Source organism: Chelonus insularis, unplaced genomic scaffold, assembly GCF_013357705.1.
Source record: "Chelonus insularis isolate UGA/USDA-ARS -01 unplaced genomic scaffold, ASM1335770v1 contig_94_pilon, whole genome shotgun sequence".
NCBI classification, from domain to species: Eukaryota; Metazoa; Arthropoda; class Insecta; order Hymenoptera; family Braconidae; genus Chelonus; species Chelonus insularis.
The window spans coordinates 3,135,460-3,153,131 of record NW_023276783.1 but is presented as its reverse complement, the minus strand read 5'-3'; the positions used below and the strand labels follow the sequence as shown (position 1 = coordinate 3,153,131).

Below are 17,672 nucleotides of genomic sequence, written 5' to 3'. Positions count from 1 at the left end.
TAATAATTCTCTTTTAGAGTAAACTTTTCTTTATCTATTTCACAAATTTCTTTCTCCCTGTGTGCTCAAAAAATTTTCCATAGTCTGTATATGGAAACTAATTTTAGGCTAATATACTCCAAAAATGCGACCTAGGACTTAAAAGTACTGTTATTGAAGACAACAGTGAAACTTTGTCTACTGCGATTGCCTCGTTAGCGGCCGAGCTTCCAATTACATTTTATTCACTAAAAACACAACCGTTTGATAATAAATATCATATAAAAAATCCCATTAGTATTGATGGATTTATTGTAGTATTAAGTACTGTCGGTGATATAAAAAGGAATTTAGTAATCAGTCTCCATAAGGTACTGAGTGAACGAAGCTTTTGTATTAAAAATTGCACCGCAATTATTCTACCTAATCCTCAAGTTGAATGTTTCGACATTAATGACATTTTTGACATAATGAATTCGATATTTATTCTTAAAACATACTTTCTCTGTGTGGCACATAAAATGCCATTTATTTTTACTGCTGATAATTATGGAGATAATAAGCCATCTCGTTGGCGATTGACTCAACAAATGGTCTCACCGACAAATGAAATTATTGGAGCCGTTTATTATCGTCAATTCAGAGAAGGTATTCACTTAAATTAATATCTTTCGATCAGAATTAATTTTACTTTTTTTTATTCAGATAAAATTTGCAGAGGATTTGATTTTGAACGAACAAATCCAAGGAAATATAATCAATTTTCATTTGGATTGATCGAATATTTGACTAAAAATGAACTAATCAAACAAAAGAGGGTTTATTACAAAGGAAGATTCGAAGACATGCCACCAAAATACATTTCAGACAAAGTACAAAATTTACAAAAGTTACTCAACATAAAATATGATTATTTTGTAGTACCCGTTCCACCGACTTTCGATCCATACCGCTTTGTCAGTGAAATGATAATGGCGAATGTTGATATATATTTAACCGAAATGGTACTGTATGAAAATTCGAAAATAATGGAAATTTCTTATCCACTATCGCATGATTCATGTTCAATATTATCCCAAGATAAAGGACTTAGTTCTCCTCTAGAAAAAATTGCTTCTTTCTATGGATTATGGACTTTGATATCATTGTTCATAATTATGATAGTAACGTTTATTGTGATATGGATGAAAACTAAAAAGATATCAGCAGCGGCTTTTGACATTTTACGACTTCTAACAAACACGGAAATTTTAGTTCCTATTAATACATTAGCATTAAAGATTTTTTTTATGATGATATTAATGTACTTCTTGATAATTCATACAACCTTCAGTGGAAATTTAGCTAAATTTTTGACAGTTCCTGTTTCATTAGATAACATTGATACACTTGAAGATTTAAGAAGTTCAAAAGTCAATAAGATTTATGTGTTACAATGTAATATACCAGAATTAATGCATGATGATCAATTAGCTAGAAAAACTATTTCAATGGATCATAGTGAAAAATGTATAAAGAAGGTTGAAGATGATCCTAATTCAGTCTGTGTGGCCAGTAAAATATCTTTCATGTGGAAAATCATCCGCAATGACTCTTCGACTAAATTCTACATAAGCAAACATACCTATCCAGGCATGACAAATGTTATAGGCTACCGTAAGCGTTTCATACTTGATGATTTGTTCAATTGGGGTATTATAGTTTTAAGTGAAACAAATACATTGAACTATTTAAGAGAGCGAGCTCATAGAAATACTACACGAAATTTTCTAAAATATAAAAAATCTTTAGAAATTGATTTTCGCCCCATTTCCTTAGAAGATTTGACATTTGCTTTCATTTTTTTGAGTATTGGAATTACTTTATCGATTTTTTGTTTTTTAATTGAAGTATGTGTTCATTAGAAGCATAATATTGAACGAAAAATTACAAATGTGAGAACTTTTGACAAGCGGAAGAAAAATCCTGAACTGAAAATCACGAGGATATATGTTCAGTCTAAGTGTTAAGGAAATTCATCAGCGAACAAATACATTTTTCGGCATTGAAAATTTTTTCCAGGATTGTTTACTTAATACATTTTTTTCGTTGAATAATACAATAATAGACCCAGATAGAAAATATCCGATAATTTGACAATAAGTCATAATATTTTAGAATTACATTATGGTCAATATATTTGAGTGTTCGGTGCAAAATTGTTAGATACTTTCTATCTGAATATTTTTTTAACTTCAATCTTACATATATAAGATATCAGTATACAGTTATCCATTTTTACACATTGTGACAATTATAATTTTTTATTTGGGAATGGAGCCAATTTACTGCTATCAATTCGGAAAAGAGTCAATTTTTTTGTTGAATAAAAAATTAACACAGAATTATAAATCTAACTATTTTTGGATTGGGGACGAAACAATTAATTTTTTAGTGTAGTAGATTACTCAATTTAAAGATTACAGTTACACGTGTGAAATCGACATAAAGAACTCAATAATACACTTGAATTCGTAATTTAAAATATGTTAAGTAACGTTTGTTATTTATATTATATGAATACTTTATATTGATTAATAAATTATCACTAATTGTTTGATCAATTAAAATAAATTTCAAATGCAATGAGATATATATGAAAACTATTTAAATCTGTGCATTGAATGTTAATCAACAAACTTATTTGTATTTTTATCTGTGATTATTCATTCTGTAAAATATGTACTAATAAAATCATTTTTTTTTCAATAAACTAATGATTTTGTTAAATGCAATGAAAGACTAAATACATTAAGAAAAATTTTCCACTTGACCCAGGGAAGAAAAGTGACAAATCTTCAGCTGGATACACCCAAATAAATTTTTACTATCCACATTATGAATGTTTTCATGAGTCATTGTACTCATAGCAGGTACAATTTTAACTTACTAATAGAAATAAAAATATTTCCTACTTGTTAAATTATTACCTAATAAAGTAATGACAAACAAAATTATTACGTGCCATAAATAAAAATTACCTTCTAGAAATAATATAATAGTAAGTTCAATATTGTTATCTGATTTAGTAGGAAATTTCTCTGAATGTAAAATATCTAACAAAACTTTATATTCAATTTCCTCATGAACTATTCTAATAAATAATTGATTAAATATCAATTAATGTACTGCCTAATTAATAAACTTATTTCTTAAAAACAATTTCTCTTATCAATGTATTTCTGAAATAAAACTCAATTATTGCTTTTAATAAAAACCCACTGATAATTTCATGTTCAAAATGACTGCATCTTCACTGAAAGAATTAAGACAATTACAAAATCATAGATGATTAATCTTTATTAGACTATATCGGCTGGCTTTGTGAGAAAAACGAACGATGTAGAAATAAGGTATATATTTAATATATGAGTAATTTATAGTCCACGAGAATGAATGAACAAGCAACTTTGTGTTTTATTTGATCATTATATTTATTATTTATAATTTATCTGAAGAGTAGGATAAAAATGATGAGAAAAAAAGTGAGATGCACACAGAAATGTACAGAAGGTAACGAACTAAGCTTATATGTATGCTCTTTCAGGTCGGGGAAAAATAATTGGTAATAAACGCGAGCCAGCTGTGAACACGGAATGCACTGTAGACAGAGAAAACATTCCATTTGCAGAGCATTGGATACATATAACCTGTGGGAGAGATACGATACAGTTGTAGGGAATAACGGTATCAAAATGGTCGAGAAGAAAAGGCGAGAAAGAGTATCTATTCTCTTTTATAGCTAGAGGTACATATTCACAAAAGTACGTTGGTATAAGGAGCGATTTATGTAGGAAGAGAACGTAAATGAGAACAAGCTCTATTTCCCTTTATACGTTGTTCGTTTCGTGAGAAATATTACAAACTGGATGATGATACATTTTTTAAAGCCATTCTACATTTATAATCTTCTGGACTGTTCGTGCTAAATGGTTTATCATATTATGTCAGACTTTAAAGGAAAAAAATCATGACATTTTTCTAGCTGTGCTTCTATTTTATATATATATATAGATATCAAAGATTATCATCATTACTGACAGTTAATTTAATTTTTATAATGGAGTCAGGTCATATGTTGATATTGATTTATTTTTAAATTGTTCATACAGCTCGATTAGTTATGATTTGCAATAAGATAGCAGCTGGTCGATGGCAAAAATGATGTTTGAACGTTTATCTAATCAGAATTTAGTATTTTAATCATGGAAGAAATGGTAAGAATTATCAATCAATTCATATTTTTTTGTTATTTCAACTTTTATCATTTTTACATCCATGTTATTTACATAGAAAAAATTCAGACATAATATATTGAAATATGATAAACTTCAAGCTGATTGATAAAAATCAATTTCATATTTTTGATAAGCAGACAAATAAATTCTCGAACAATATTTTAACTCGAGGCATCAAAAAAAATTTTCAATTTGTAGACGTGTGTAATTGATACATCAAAGCAGAAGTGTTCTTTTATTTTCAATTTTTATCGACAGAAGTCAAATTTTTATTGTAAATATTTTCTGATGGTAAAATAATTCTTTGTTTAACTGAGATTAATTGGAAAAATTTTTTATACGTAACTATTAATGAAGAAAAATCTGATTATTTCAATGATTAAAGTGATCATTTGAAGATCAAAATCCATAAACTCTGTTAAATGTTTGGAAAGCTGAACTGAGTCAAATCTGGTTATATCATAAACCACCTAGAAATGTGTGTGATCAGTGTTAGCGCGAAGACAAATAGGAACATGCTATATATGTGGTATCGATTGGATCTACAGACCCACAGGATCCAGATTTACATGTGAACCCTGAAGAAGCATAAGGATGTTTTATTGGAATTACACACCTGGTTGTTGTAACAGGTTTGTCTACAAGTGTTTCTACTGGATAACGTGATGAATTCATCATTTGATAGATAACACAATATTGATATACATGAACCAAGGATTATAATTCAATAAAAGAGATAATTGTTGGATGATGAAAGCAATTCGACTTCATTAGTTCAAAACTAAATAGCATTTGTGCCTAAATTACAATAAGTGGGAATGAATTCGAATGTATTTCATAATGTGATTTTAAAGAAAAGATTTTTATAGATAAAAGCAAAACTGGGTGATCTTTGGCATAAAATAATACAGCTGTGATCAAGAAGCTAGACAAAAGAAACTTTTGTGAGCCAGTATGAGCCACTGTTGGTTGATAAAAAAATAAAAGTATTCTATAACAAATGATGTCAAATAATAACTTAAAAGATAATTGGGCTTTAAAATAATATTTCATGCAGCAACTTGTAAAATTCAAAAATTTATTATCCTAGATGATTGTCAGAAGTTTTTAGTGATTTAATAAAAATGTCTCCTTAAAATTTTCCATGTTTAAATATTATGTTACTCATAAACGATAAGATATGATTTTCATAAAAGATGATAAAAAAAATTAGGCCATAAAATTATAGAAAATAGTAGCATGGAATGGTATTATTCCATTGTTATCAACGATACGTAGCAATATATCATTACATTATTCCCAAAATTATGTTAAAAAAATAAATATTAATACTCTAGCATATGCTGATGAAATTACAAATAAGTTCTGACAAAAAATAGTGATGTAAAAACATTGATTTATCTAATTTTCAGAAAAAAAAATCCATAACCACAAAAACACAATCAACTCTTTTCACTACGAGCTTCATTACTCTGCAACCCTTCAAAATTATTTTTGCAGGTAAAAAACCTTCATTTACATAAAAAAATCTGGACTGAACGGGTTTAGTGGAGATGTGAGTGGTTTTAGAGGCTCATATTAAATAAAAGAGAGACTCTATATTGAAGTATGCGTTTCTTGGCATATCTGCGAGTGTTCTTAGCTTACGTAACGCCTCACGTAACCAGTGATTGGCACGCTCTGTTCGCCCGACGTCTCAACGTGCCCCAGGGACTGAAAGACATCCTATAATCATAAGACATCACAATGAAATTTATAATTTAGATTAATTAGCCATTTCATAGTAAATAATTTCAACAAAAATCCTTGATGTTTGTTTTCATTTTCTCTAACAATTATTTCACATCTCTACCAAAGCAACAGTTAATTTAAATGATTCATTTATTAATTTAAAAAAATCAGTACTATTTAATTATAATTTAATTAATTCTCACTTCTAAAAATATTTAAAAGTTCTAAAAATATCTTTAAGAAGCAGTTGTAAAGAGTTGAATCACAGAGGAATAATAATTTGGCATAAAGAAAATTTTTAGAAGGCGGCTCTAGGCGATGGTAGTTTTTACTAGTGAATATATTGATTTTTACAGAGTAATGAAGGAGAGTACAGTCGCCAGGAAAATCGCAGCGGGATGTCGGGAGTCTGGTAGCACTCGCGGGGCTCATCGTGCGGTGAAAGCGAGTGAGAAAGCTGCTGTTAAAATGAGAGAGCACTAGAAAACGAGAGATAGGACGTGACGCGTCGCTGGAGACCCGAAGGCCTTTACTTCTCCCACTATATTGCGAATATATACGACGCTTTCTGTAGCCGAGGGAATACCTTGCAGGTATTTAACCGACAGGTACGTGTCTCCTGACCAAGCACATTCACACACGCGCTGTCACGTGCTTTTAAATAACATGTAAACTGCTGAATACTATTGAATATCAAAAAAATGTATTCTTTTCATTCGATACTCTGCATTTATTATGCAAGCAAAAAATTATTATTTATAAAATATTAAAAATGATTTATTAAATCTGAAAAAAAAAAATAAAAAAATGTTTTAACAGAAAAAAATTCAATGGAGAAATTTTTTTTTTTTGTTAAAAAAATGAATAGAAGAATTATAAAGATGTATGTTGCGTAGTTGTATTTCTCGAAGAAAGCTGTAGGGTCAGAGTGTGAGTCTTGACGAGTGACAAAAAGACGCGGTGGAATATGAAAATGATGAGAAGAAAAAAGAAAACGAGCTGAGATTTCGTATAACGGGAGAAAGAAACACAAGGTAGGGTGTTGTTAGGGAAAATGAGGGGATAAGGAAAATGCGAAAAATGAGAAAAAGGAGAAGAATAAAGAGAGAAAGAGTGATGCCGTTGTCAGTAGCACTCGGCGTATTCTAGAGTACGTCGAGCGTCGTCGGATCGATACCGTCCGCGGTTGGACTTGGGGTGGACGCGGCGCGGGGGTGGCACGCGCAAGGGGCGCCTCGGGGGTGTTACCATGACAACAGGGAATTACGTCGAGGGGGGTGGATAGTAGTGTTCTTCGTCTCACTTTGTCTTTCCTTTCGTTCAACTTGTCTTCACGTCTCTCTTTCTACATATCTTCCTTTAGAAGCTTAGGCTCACGTACACCAATTTGAATTTTGTAACTCTCTGATGCTCTTCAACTCTCTCACAGCCTTTCCCTCGTGAGGCACAGGCGAACGAACTCAACTCAATCGACCGATGGAGAACGTCAGCAGTCTCCAGAGACACGCCTGATAACTCACAATCACTCAGTGATCATCAAGCAAGGGTTACAAACATCTTTGCCGTACAATTCTCATGATAAATTCCAACAAAAAGCTGACACTTTCTTCTGCTTTTCATGTAAAGTGTATTAGGCTTGCAGAAGAGACCTCAGGCAGCACTGAAACATTCACACTTAACTACATACCTCGAGGCAACTGTTGAACTAGATATCTTTTGTTGAAAATACTACAATATAATCATCTAAAGATATTTCTTTAAAATCTGTCTTACATTTTCCTTTGCTGTGATAAAAACTCTTTTTAAAATCAAACTATTTAGTGGGTTCTCTTTTCTGTCATTTTGGAGCAAAAATGTTGATGATGGAGCTGAATAAACCTGAAACTGACAGATATAAATAGAAATTCGAAAACCATTTTGTTCATGACTTTGAAGTTGGTAGATATCTTTATGTGTATGTTTAAAGGTCAATTTATTACAAACTGGTCAAAACCAGCATTGCTTGTTTTTAATCCTTCGAATAACTACTCTGATACATACCAAGACCACAATTATACATCAAAGAACCTTCATTATAATTCATGTACGCTGCATGAGATATGAATCGATTCGTTCAAAGCTCCAAGAATCACATCATCTCTTTTGTTGTGTTAAAAGACTCCAAAACCACAATAAAACTTGACTTTATCATTATTGTTACATATTATATTTTACCTTGGAGAGATAATATTTATAAAAAATATGGTTTATTTTTAACAGCAGAAAAGAAGAAACCAGTTATTGAGATATCTTTGTATTTTGTATTAAAAGTTAAAACACACGAATCTTCCTTGTGTCTAACATGAGAATGTGAAGTCTGTAGGTCTCATTATCAAGTGAACCAAGTCTTTTGTTACCAGTTCACGTTGCCTGGCATAAGACAATTCTACTTACGATAGTGCATTAATTCTATCTCAACTATTTTCAGGAATTTTCCACTTGAAATACAGTAAATATTTCAAGTGGTAAATAAATTAAAAACTATAATTATCTAGAAAAAAATGTGCTGAAGAATTTTCAAAAATTTTCTGAGCAGTTAAGTGTAACCTTGATATGAAAAACGATGTAAAAATAAAAATTCATGCTGTTAGTGAGCAAGTATCGATTCTGAAGCGTCAAGAGAACGGTAGAGCCAGACTTGAGGAGCGGAAAGTTCCACTGGTTAGTGAGAGGCGGCCGAGCTGCGCATTAGAGGTATCTGATTTCGTCCAACTTTGCGCAACTAAAAAACGGTATTTTATATTTTCCATTCTAATCAATCGATTTTCAAAATTCTTTTTGCATATTAATCTAGACCATTTCGCAGTTCTACAGTATTTTTTTCAAACAAATCCGCCCATTAGTTTATGAATTACAAGCGATTCTTTATCACGCCTCGTCAAGATAAAGCGCTAAGAAAAAACCTCTATATTATTTAAACTAATAATGATATAACAAAATGATTATGAAAATCATTGATGACACTCTATAGGCTTATGGAATAACATAATGAACGATCGAAATATTGTTTATTAATCGATTTAATCACTCGGCCATTTTTTACAAGCCACGCCCTGCTTTTTTGATTGCCGGATTGCAAAAATTTAATGAGCACATGAAAATTAGGACTCTCGAGAATATTATAGATGATGTTCTGAAGTGTTATCTCAAAAATTAGTGTCAATTTGGAGTTTTTTTTAGCCTCGCGCGCTCGGAATTTCATGAGAATTTTCAACAAACCCAAGCGATGCGCGACCTAAAAATTCCATTAACTCGTTAATTAAACTTTTTGAAATAAAATAAACATTGAAAGAATAATTCTTAAGGTTTAACAAAATAAATTGAACTATTTTTTGGTCAAAATATTAATTAATTTACCAGATATAGAAGTTTTTTACAGAGCAGATTTCAAGTTAAATAAACATTTCTCCTCTTAAATCGTCGTTATTCAGTCCAAATTTTGAATAATTATTAAAAAAAATATCAAAGGAATAAAGAAGAATACACAGAGAAGAAAATGGCGAGGACAGAAGTTCACGGAAATGTATTTAAAGTCTAAAAAATGAATATTTTTACCGAACGAAATGTGAGAGAAGGTTCGAGGCTTGTATGTAGACTCGGTGGCCTCGTTCAAACATCAGACAAAATGGTAGGACCCACCGGTCGGGTCCGAAAAGGATAAACAAGTCTATTCGAAGCCTGTGGTATGTTGCAGGGTACAGGATCTCTCAAAAGCAACTATCAGACCAGGCCATAAAGCTTTAGATCCTATTCTCGATTCTTAAAACTTGTCGGAACGCGCATCACTCTCAAGTAGGCGGGAACAAGGAAAGAGACCTCATCAAACCGTCCCACGACTATACACAATTGACGCAGAATATAATGCAAACAAGCACTGAAGTATAGACACAAAAAATCAGAGCGTAGGCTTTGTTTAGTTGTTGCTGCTTATTTAGTGTATGAACGACGTAGCGCCATAAGTCGTTTTATGCGCGATAACGCATAGTTGGAGCTTCGATAACAAGAATATACAGCCTTGTTGAGGATATTAACAAACATTATTGTACATATATATAACGGTGCTAAATGCTATATTAGTATTACTAAACCTACAACCTCTGTTACGTGGCATACAATTCGAGCACACATGCCTATAACTATTCAATTGTTCGCTGTATGAATTAATAATTAAATTACCCAAGTTGCTGTATGACTTTCTCTATAGACACTTCATTAATTGTTTAATACATAGGTGGGATTCTATTTTTTATTTTATACTGAATCTTTCAATTCATAATCAACGACGGAAGATTCGTTGATTTACTAATGAATCGATTCATTAAATATTAATAATATTTATTAACAATTATTAAATTATTTATTAGACTCAAATTAGCAATTTGTTAACAATAAACTGATTTTATTTTTCACACTAGAAGACATTAACTTTAGTCAGCTCTTTCTGGTGCCATTTAATAGGTTAATACATGTAATGTGAGACTGAACGATTTATTTTTTTCAGTTCATGAAAATGCTACGAAGATACCAGACATAATGAGTTAAGCTTATTAATCTAGATTAATGCATAGAATGTTAGGTAGTGTTATTCACATCATCGCATCTTCTTGCAAATGGAAACCAGTTCACTATTGGTAAATAACACAATGACGTTATAATAGGTGTAGAAGAAAGGGCAACCCGAAAGCGCTTATTAAATTGTTCGTCGCTAGAATCACTGGTTGTACTGATTACTAACCAAAACAGTAACAGTAAAAATTCTGCACAGTAATCAGTTTAATGATCATGGGAATTATTCATGTTTAGATTCATTTTTATGAAAATAAATTTTTAAATTGAGAAGTTATTATGTAGCACAGTACTGAGTCATGTTTTCTTTTTTCCGGGTAATAAAACTTTGATAAAGTCATGACCTCATGACGATTGTTTTTGAAGACTTACATCAAAAGCTAAGTTGTTACAATCATTTGAATTGTTTAGGAGCATCAAGTGATGTTTGGAGTATTCTATTGGCTCATTAAATGCTCTCTTGGAACCCTTTTAAAAGTCTCTCACGTTTACACGACTTTTTTTTTATCTATATCAATGTTCTGAAGTTCTTTAAAGACTTCTAGTTTATCTTTTTTATTTTTTATTATGACACAATGGAAATATCTAGAATCAAAAATCTACCTTAATAAATTCATCTTTCAGATTAAAAAAAAACTTCGAATTTAATGACGGTAGTGTAATTTATAGTATCTTTAAGAAAAAGTACATTTTAATTATAAATTCGTTAAATCGCCCAGCTGAATAATTATTGTGAAAGTGTATAAAAAAGTTGAAAACCCACAAATATCACTAGAAACTAATCTAAGTGTGTTGAATAAAACCATTTAAATATGCATGATAGATCAAGAAGAAAGCATGCAGGCGTATATAATAATTATTTGAACAGATTTTTATGTCTTTCGGCATTAAATACAAGAACGTGCGATATCTTAAGACGTTCTCGAAGGTACATACGATGTGCCGAGCGCATAAATACATCGACTGCATGCTAATGCCCACGCTCAGTCGTGCCTCGAGATCTAAGGATAGGGAAATATTTTGAATCGCACCGCTATATATTATCGACTCCAGAGAGAACTGACTCCATCTTTTGTATCAATTTTCATAAAACTTCGTCAATAAGGACGAAAACATGAAATAATAAATAATACATTTACAACTAATATAATATTTATATATTTCTATATATTCACTGCTTACATGTATTTATCGTGTGAAATATTTATGATAAATGCATAAAATATAGCATAAAAAATTGTAGATAAATGGCTACGTATGTGTAAATGTAAAGTAAAAATATAAAACAATGTGCATAGGCGACGATGAGAGCCACAACACACAATATAGATCGATAAATCGATCGCTATATTACGCCGGTGGAATAGAGATACACTGGCTTCATTGACGGCGGAATGAGAGGTAAGAGGTAGACACATCAGTCGCCACCGTGGCGCGCGCTTTGGATTTCGTTTATTTCTCGCGTCAAGTCTCAGAACGAAGTATACCCAGTACAATCTCTGTAAACACGTTGATAGTTGATCTCTGACTGTACATGTATATTGTCGTTTTATTTTATTTTCATATCGAATATCTTTTTCTTTACTCAGTTATATTATAAATAACAATGTACACATATTAATATTCCATATTCTCAACTTATATGAATGAACAAAAAAAAAAATTGTACTATTTAGATAGTAATATACAGTACTGTTCAAAAGTATTTGAATTTTTCAGATCACTGGAGAATAAAATATCATTTTTTTTTTTTTTTGAGTAATTTTTATAAATATTATGATGAATTAAAATGTTTAAAAATAGAATGAACGATTGCAGAATTTGTTTCTATTTTATATCATCTTTCGCAACTTAATTTTAAAAAAGATAGACAGCTGCATTCTCTTTGGCGTAACAGCTTTTTATACAATGGTGTATTTTATTTCACTGTGTGCTTCTTATTTGACTCATAAAACCATACATTTACAATCTGCTGCAATTTTTGAACCTCTCCCTTTTTTTTCTTATCCTCCTTTAATGCTCTACTAACCCTCAGGAAGACGGCACTATTCTTTTATCGATAACTATCATCAAAGATCTTGAAGTAAAAATCTCTAGTGAAGGAAACTTTTTTCAAATTTAACGCATTTTAATAATTAAGTCTGTATCTTTTGAAACATTATTGGTGAAATAATGATAACAGTGAACATTATTGTAGTTTTAAGTTGATCGAAATATCTCACAGTTAATGAGATACACTTGTTTGCATATTTTCATACTAATTTTTGTGTAAAAAAGTTCTTTTTTGCCTACGATTTGATGGTTGGTTTTAAATTATTGAATAAATGTTTAAAGCCAAGAGACACAATTACTCTAAAATTTATTAAACATCCTCAAACTTTTCAGAAGAGTATGGCTTCATTCTCTCAGTGATTTTCTAAGACTAACTCATTTATGTGACTAAAGTAAAAGAGAACTCATAAGTTGCAATATTCCTATGAATTTCAAATAAATATACTGTAGATATTATGTAAACTAGTTTTCATTCGCCGCATTATAAACAGAACATTCGTTATAAATGTTTGGATTATTTCATTTTTTCTATAGGTAATATGATAAGTGATAAAATAAAAATAACGGAACATAATTTTATTTATATCAATTCCAATCACTATCGATAATTCAATTCTTCAAAGCTCTCTTGCCGTCATATTATAAACAATATAAATTTAAATCCACTAGTAACTAGCAATTTATTTCATTGTGCTTATGTAATCACCTAAAACGTGTTAATATTAAGCAGAGAACAGAGCCTAGCGAATATTACAATTTTTATTGGTAAGATAAATAAATTATAAGCAGATGTTATGTATTATTGTAGACATTTAAAGTGTTTATAGCGTTAAGTACCATAAACACACTATAGAATTATTAGTAAACACCTCGAAACGTTTAAAAATCGACTACAACTTTTGTTAGACACTGAATTTGTAGTAATTGCATTAATATTTACCATTTTCTTTTTTCTCGGTTGTAAAGTACCATCTATACTATGATTATTAATAATAAAATTCTTTAGAAATAAGAAATTCTCTATGGAAAGTCTTAGTATTTATTTTTATTCGAAAATATAAACAAGCTATTTATACTAATAGAAATTAATCAATAAAATACCATTTAAATATTTTTATCAATCACACACATATGGGCGTAACGTAAAACACGAAAACGTGTTTAAAACCAGTTCAAAACCATTTAGAAAAAAGAACAACAAACGTTCGGGGAATTTGAAGAGATGGAAAGAAAGCTCTGGGTCTGGAGTAATAAACGATAGAAAGAAGGTAACAGGAGATAGAATAAAGAATTATTAAGGAGTGCCCACAGCCTTAGGTAAAGGTCCTAACGGAAAGGTGCAGTGTCTGGTGGCCACACACTCTATCATTCTATACCTTTCTTCGCATTGGAGAAATCGAAACTATAAACAACAGTAGTCCATATACCGCAAAATATTAACAATAATTTGAATATTTATTTTTACTCACTCACTATAACAAATCCTTTATTGGAGTGTGGTAAAAATAAAATAAAACTCCCATACATGCTGGTTCGTTATAAATTAGTGATTCACGCAGAGATGAAAGCTATATATCACTTTTCGGTTGAAAACGTTTGAAATTTAAGAGTTAAGCCGATCAGTTATGCAGTTTGATGTTTCCGTGTACAACAAAAAAAAAAGTCATCATTGTATCTCACATGGAGTTTAATCCCGAAAAGGTTTCAGAAAAAGTTCTTACGAAAGAATGTGAACAATTCAAAATGGAGAAGATATTTTTAGGACAACTTCTTATTCATTTCATACAAAAAAACCTGAAATATTGCAAACAAAAAACAACCCGTGCGTCAATGAATGTGTCATTTAAATTATTTAACCAATAAGGAATCGGTCATTGATTGATTCGATATATTTCGATTGTTAACTAACATCACACGTCATGTAAATTCATGAGAAAGAATAAAATAATGAATATTTCAATAGCCCACGCATAGTACTTGTCATGATGAATTATTGATTAAGTTTATGAAGAGATGTTTTAAATAATTAAAAAATATTTGTTTTTAAAATAGTTAGAGACTTTCGCAAATTACTCTAGTAAAACTAAAAAATCTAAATTTTAAATAGTGAATAATTCAAACGTAGAACATTTAAAAACAAAAAAAGGCAAACTAAACAATACAGACCATCACCAAAGCCTTGAAAAGGATACAGTAGCAGTGTAAGCCAATAAAATGAGTTTACAACTGAACAAACCAGTCAAGAAGGTTGGAGAAAGGTCCAACCAACTCCCAAGTTTCAATTTAACATAACTAATGAACTAACATTGATAAAAATTTGAATCTTGTTTCACTGTGCATGACAAATGGTATAAAATCATCAGGAAAAAGAATCAAGTTGATATCTCCAATAGTTCCGGAGATAAAAATTGGTCGCTTTTGCCAAGAAAATGCAGAACTCATATTCATTCGTATCCAAGTGCTTGTTCAACAGCTATGTGTATATATATATATATATACAGACAGAGGGACTGCGAGTGCGCATGGCATCGTTCCATTCGTTCACAGTGGATCGTTTTCTTGTGGTTGTTGTTCCCTAATGGGAATATAGCGTTTGGCCTTTTGGATTGTAGCATTCAATTATGTATAGCTTATTCCAAGTGTTTTTGACAATTAGTGAGAGACGTATAACAGCTGCTACTACATCACTAGCATTGTAACCATAACTTAACTGGTCCAAAAACACTGCACTTTCATATTGTATTTTATGTTGCGCGTGCACTATACCTCATTCTGAGCACATACTCGACTCTTTTATCACTGAATCTTGGGATTAAATATTTTTTCTAATTATTTAAACCATTTTATCATCATTGTAATATGTATAAAACATGATAAAACATTGTACTATTTAGTTTACAATGTCAAGTTGAGTTGTTCTGATAAACTATTCATGTATATTTGCTTGTAAGGTAAAACATCTATTCTAAGAACATTTTACGAGTCATCAAATTTATACAACTGATGATACAACACTTTATCTTTACGCTATAAAACAATTTAATCAGCAATTTAACCGTGTAGAATCGCACTGTATTATCTACAACTTGAAGTAACATAAAAAAATAGTAAATTTGTGACATTTAACTGATAGATGTTCTTTTTGAATTAGCAATGAAGACGAAAGTCTTAGCCATATTTCATCATATAACTAATCTCTTTTAACATTTAAAATTTAACGTAATATAAAATAGCTTAGTCTTGTATGAAATTAGTCAGGTTGTCAGGTTTTATTTTTTATCAACCGAGACACTCTTTGACTACTTTTAAATGTGATTATTCTTCGAAAAAGCACGTGATATGATTCAAGGACAGATATAAATTGAATAGTTTCGCTGCTTAATTGAACGAGTATTCGTTGAAATTTAAAGATTTATTACTTTAATTAAGAATGTGTATAAAATTATAAAAAATAAATAAATATTAGTTAAGTTTTAACTAATTTTTTTTATCAAGTGAGCATTTTCCTATTCAGCACATTTTAGTGTAAAACAATATGTTACAATGAAGAATAAAAATGCAAGAATTTAAATGAAAATGTTTCTCATATTACGTAGAATAAATATTGCAGTAAATACCTTCTTTATTTTTGTTGTGGGAAAAACCATACTAATCATTAGTTATTAATTTTATCTTATATAGGAATGTATGTGGTGTTAAAGTCAATACTTGACATTCCTACCATTGTTTTATTATTATTTTCTATCCGTTATTGTACAATAATATTTGTCTAACACTCGCCACTTCATATTACATTGACTTATGCATTTTTTTATCAATAGAAATTTATTCAACTGTTTAAATTCACTTTCCACAAATCAAATATATGTATTGAAAATGTTGTGATAAATTTCAAACATCATCTCTGTAGATAGGTTTGAAGTAAACTAAGTTGCTGAATCGAATTGTTAATTTTTAGAATGTGCACAGCAATTTTTACAATGTGTATAGTAATTTTTACCTTCACCCTGTAGTGTCACCAAATTACTATAAAATTCAGGGTAATTTTTACTATACATTTCTCTGCGTGTACCTGCGTGATAATTGCAGTATATTATCACAAGCATATGAAGAATTAATTTAGTTCAAGCAATTTTTATTTTTTAGATAAACTAAAGACAGTGTTCATCTATTGGCCTAATTCTCTTGATCACTGATTTACAATGACTCTTGGGTATTTTTACCAACTAATTTGTAGAAATGAATAAAAAGTATCTATTTATGTACATGTCCTGTAAATTAATTCAGTCTTAAATGGTAATTTTCACTACTCATTCTATGATTATTATTACTTGAGATTATTCTCAATGCATGGTAGATTTCATCTTTCATTGCGTGAGTCTTTTTCATCCCAGTTTCTTCGTTATAAATAATCTAAAAGCTGTTATATAAAATACTCGAATACATTCAGCACACACGGATGATTGAAAATTTAGACAAGACTAATATGATATCAAAACTGGGTTATCCATGTAGGAATTTGCCATCAAACCGTTCATCGGTCAGTAACGGCAGCCAAGTAACCAACACCGATTGATCATGGACTACATCACACTACATAACACATGTAAGTTTATATTTGACACTCGAGGTTGTATATTCTCGCTGAAAATGAATTAGTAAATATTCACACTATTTGCAGTAATAAATAGAACATTGATTCAAACAGTATAGTTTGATAGCTACAAATTAATGAACATTTACTGTCTCACAGTAAATTTCAACGTATTACATTAATTCTTTCTTAAAAAGAACTAAAACTATTTTATAGCATATCTAAAAATTCTTTTCCATTTATTGAAATAATCTTATCCCTCGATTTGATATAAATAAAAATTATCTCCCGAAAAATAAAATAGTAAAATGACTTTCAAATAGACAATGTTTATTTATTTGCAGTCATAAATTTATTGCATCGAAATTTTTATTTTCCAAGATTTGCATTTTTTTGTCGATAAATTTTTTCACTCTATTTTAATAATAATTAAT

General features: G+C 30.2%; 1 protein-coding gene and 1 long non-coding RNA gene across 4 annotated transcripts in view; one reads left to right on the top strand and one right to left on the bottom strand.

The window, feature by feature from the left end:
* The window catches only part of Rab26 (RAS oncogene family member Rab26), a 164,452-nt gene that overhangs the window by 135,099 nt on the left and 11,681 nt on the right, over window positions 1-17,672 (bottom strand). The window contains exon 2 of one of the 3 annotated variants that reach the window (XM_035092594.1): window positions 5,904-5,981. The exons of the other annotated variants lie outside the window; for them this stretch is intronic. The gene's annotated coding sequence lies outside the window, so the exon portion shown is untranslated. The remainder of the gene's footprint in view (window positions 1-5,903; window positions 5,982-17,672) is intronic. 3 annotated transcript variants of the gene reach the window in all.
* On the top strand, window positions 4,473-6,505 carry LOC118072600 (uncharacterized). Its single transcript, XR_004691021.1, has 3 exons — window positions 4,473-4,888; window positions 5,669-5,756; window positions 6,344-6,505. It is a non-coding gene; the product is annotated as an uncharacterized lncRNA (long non-coding RNA).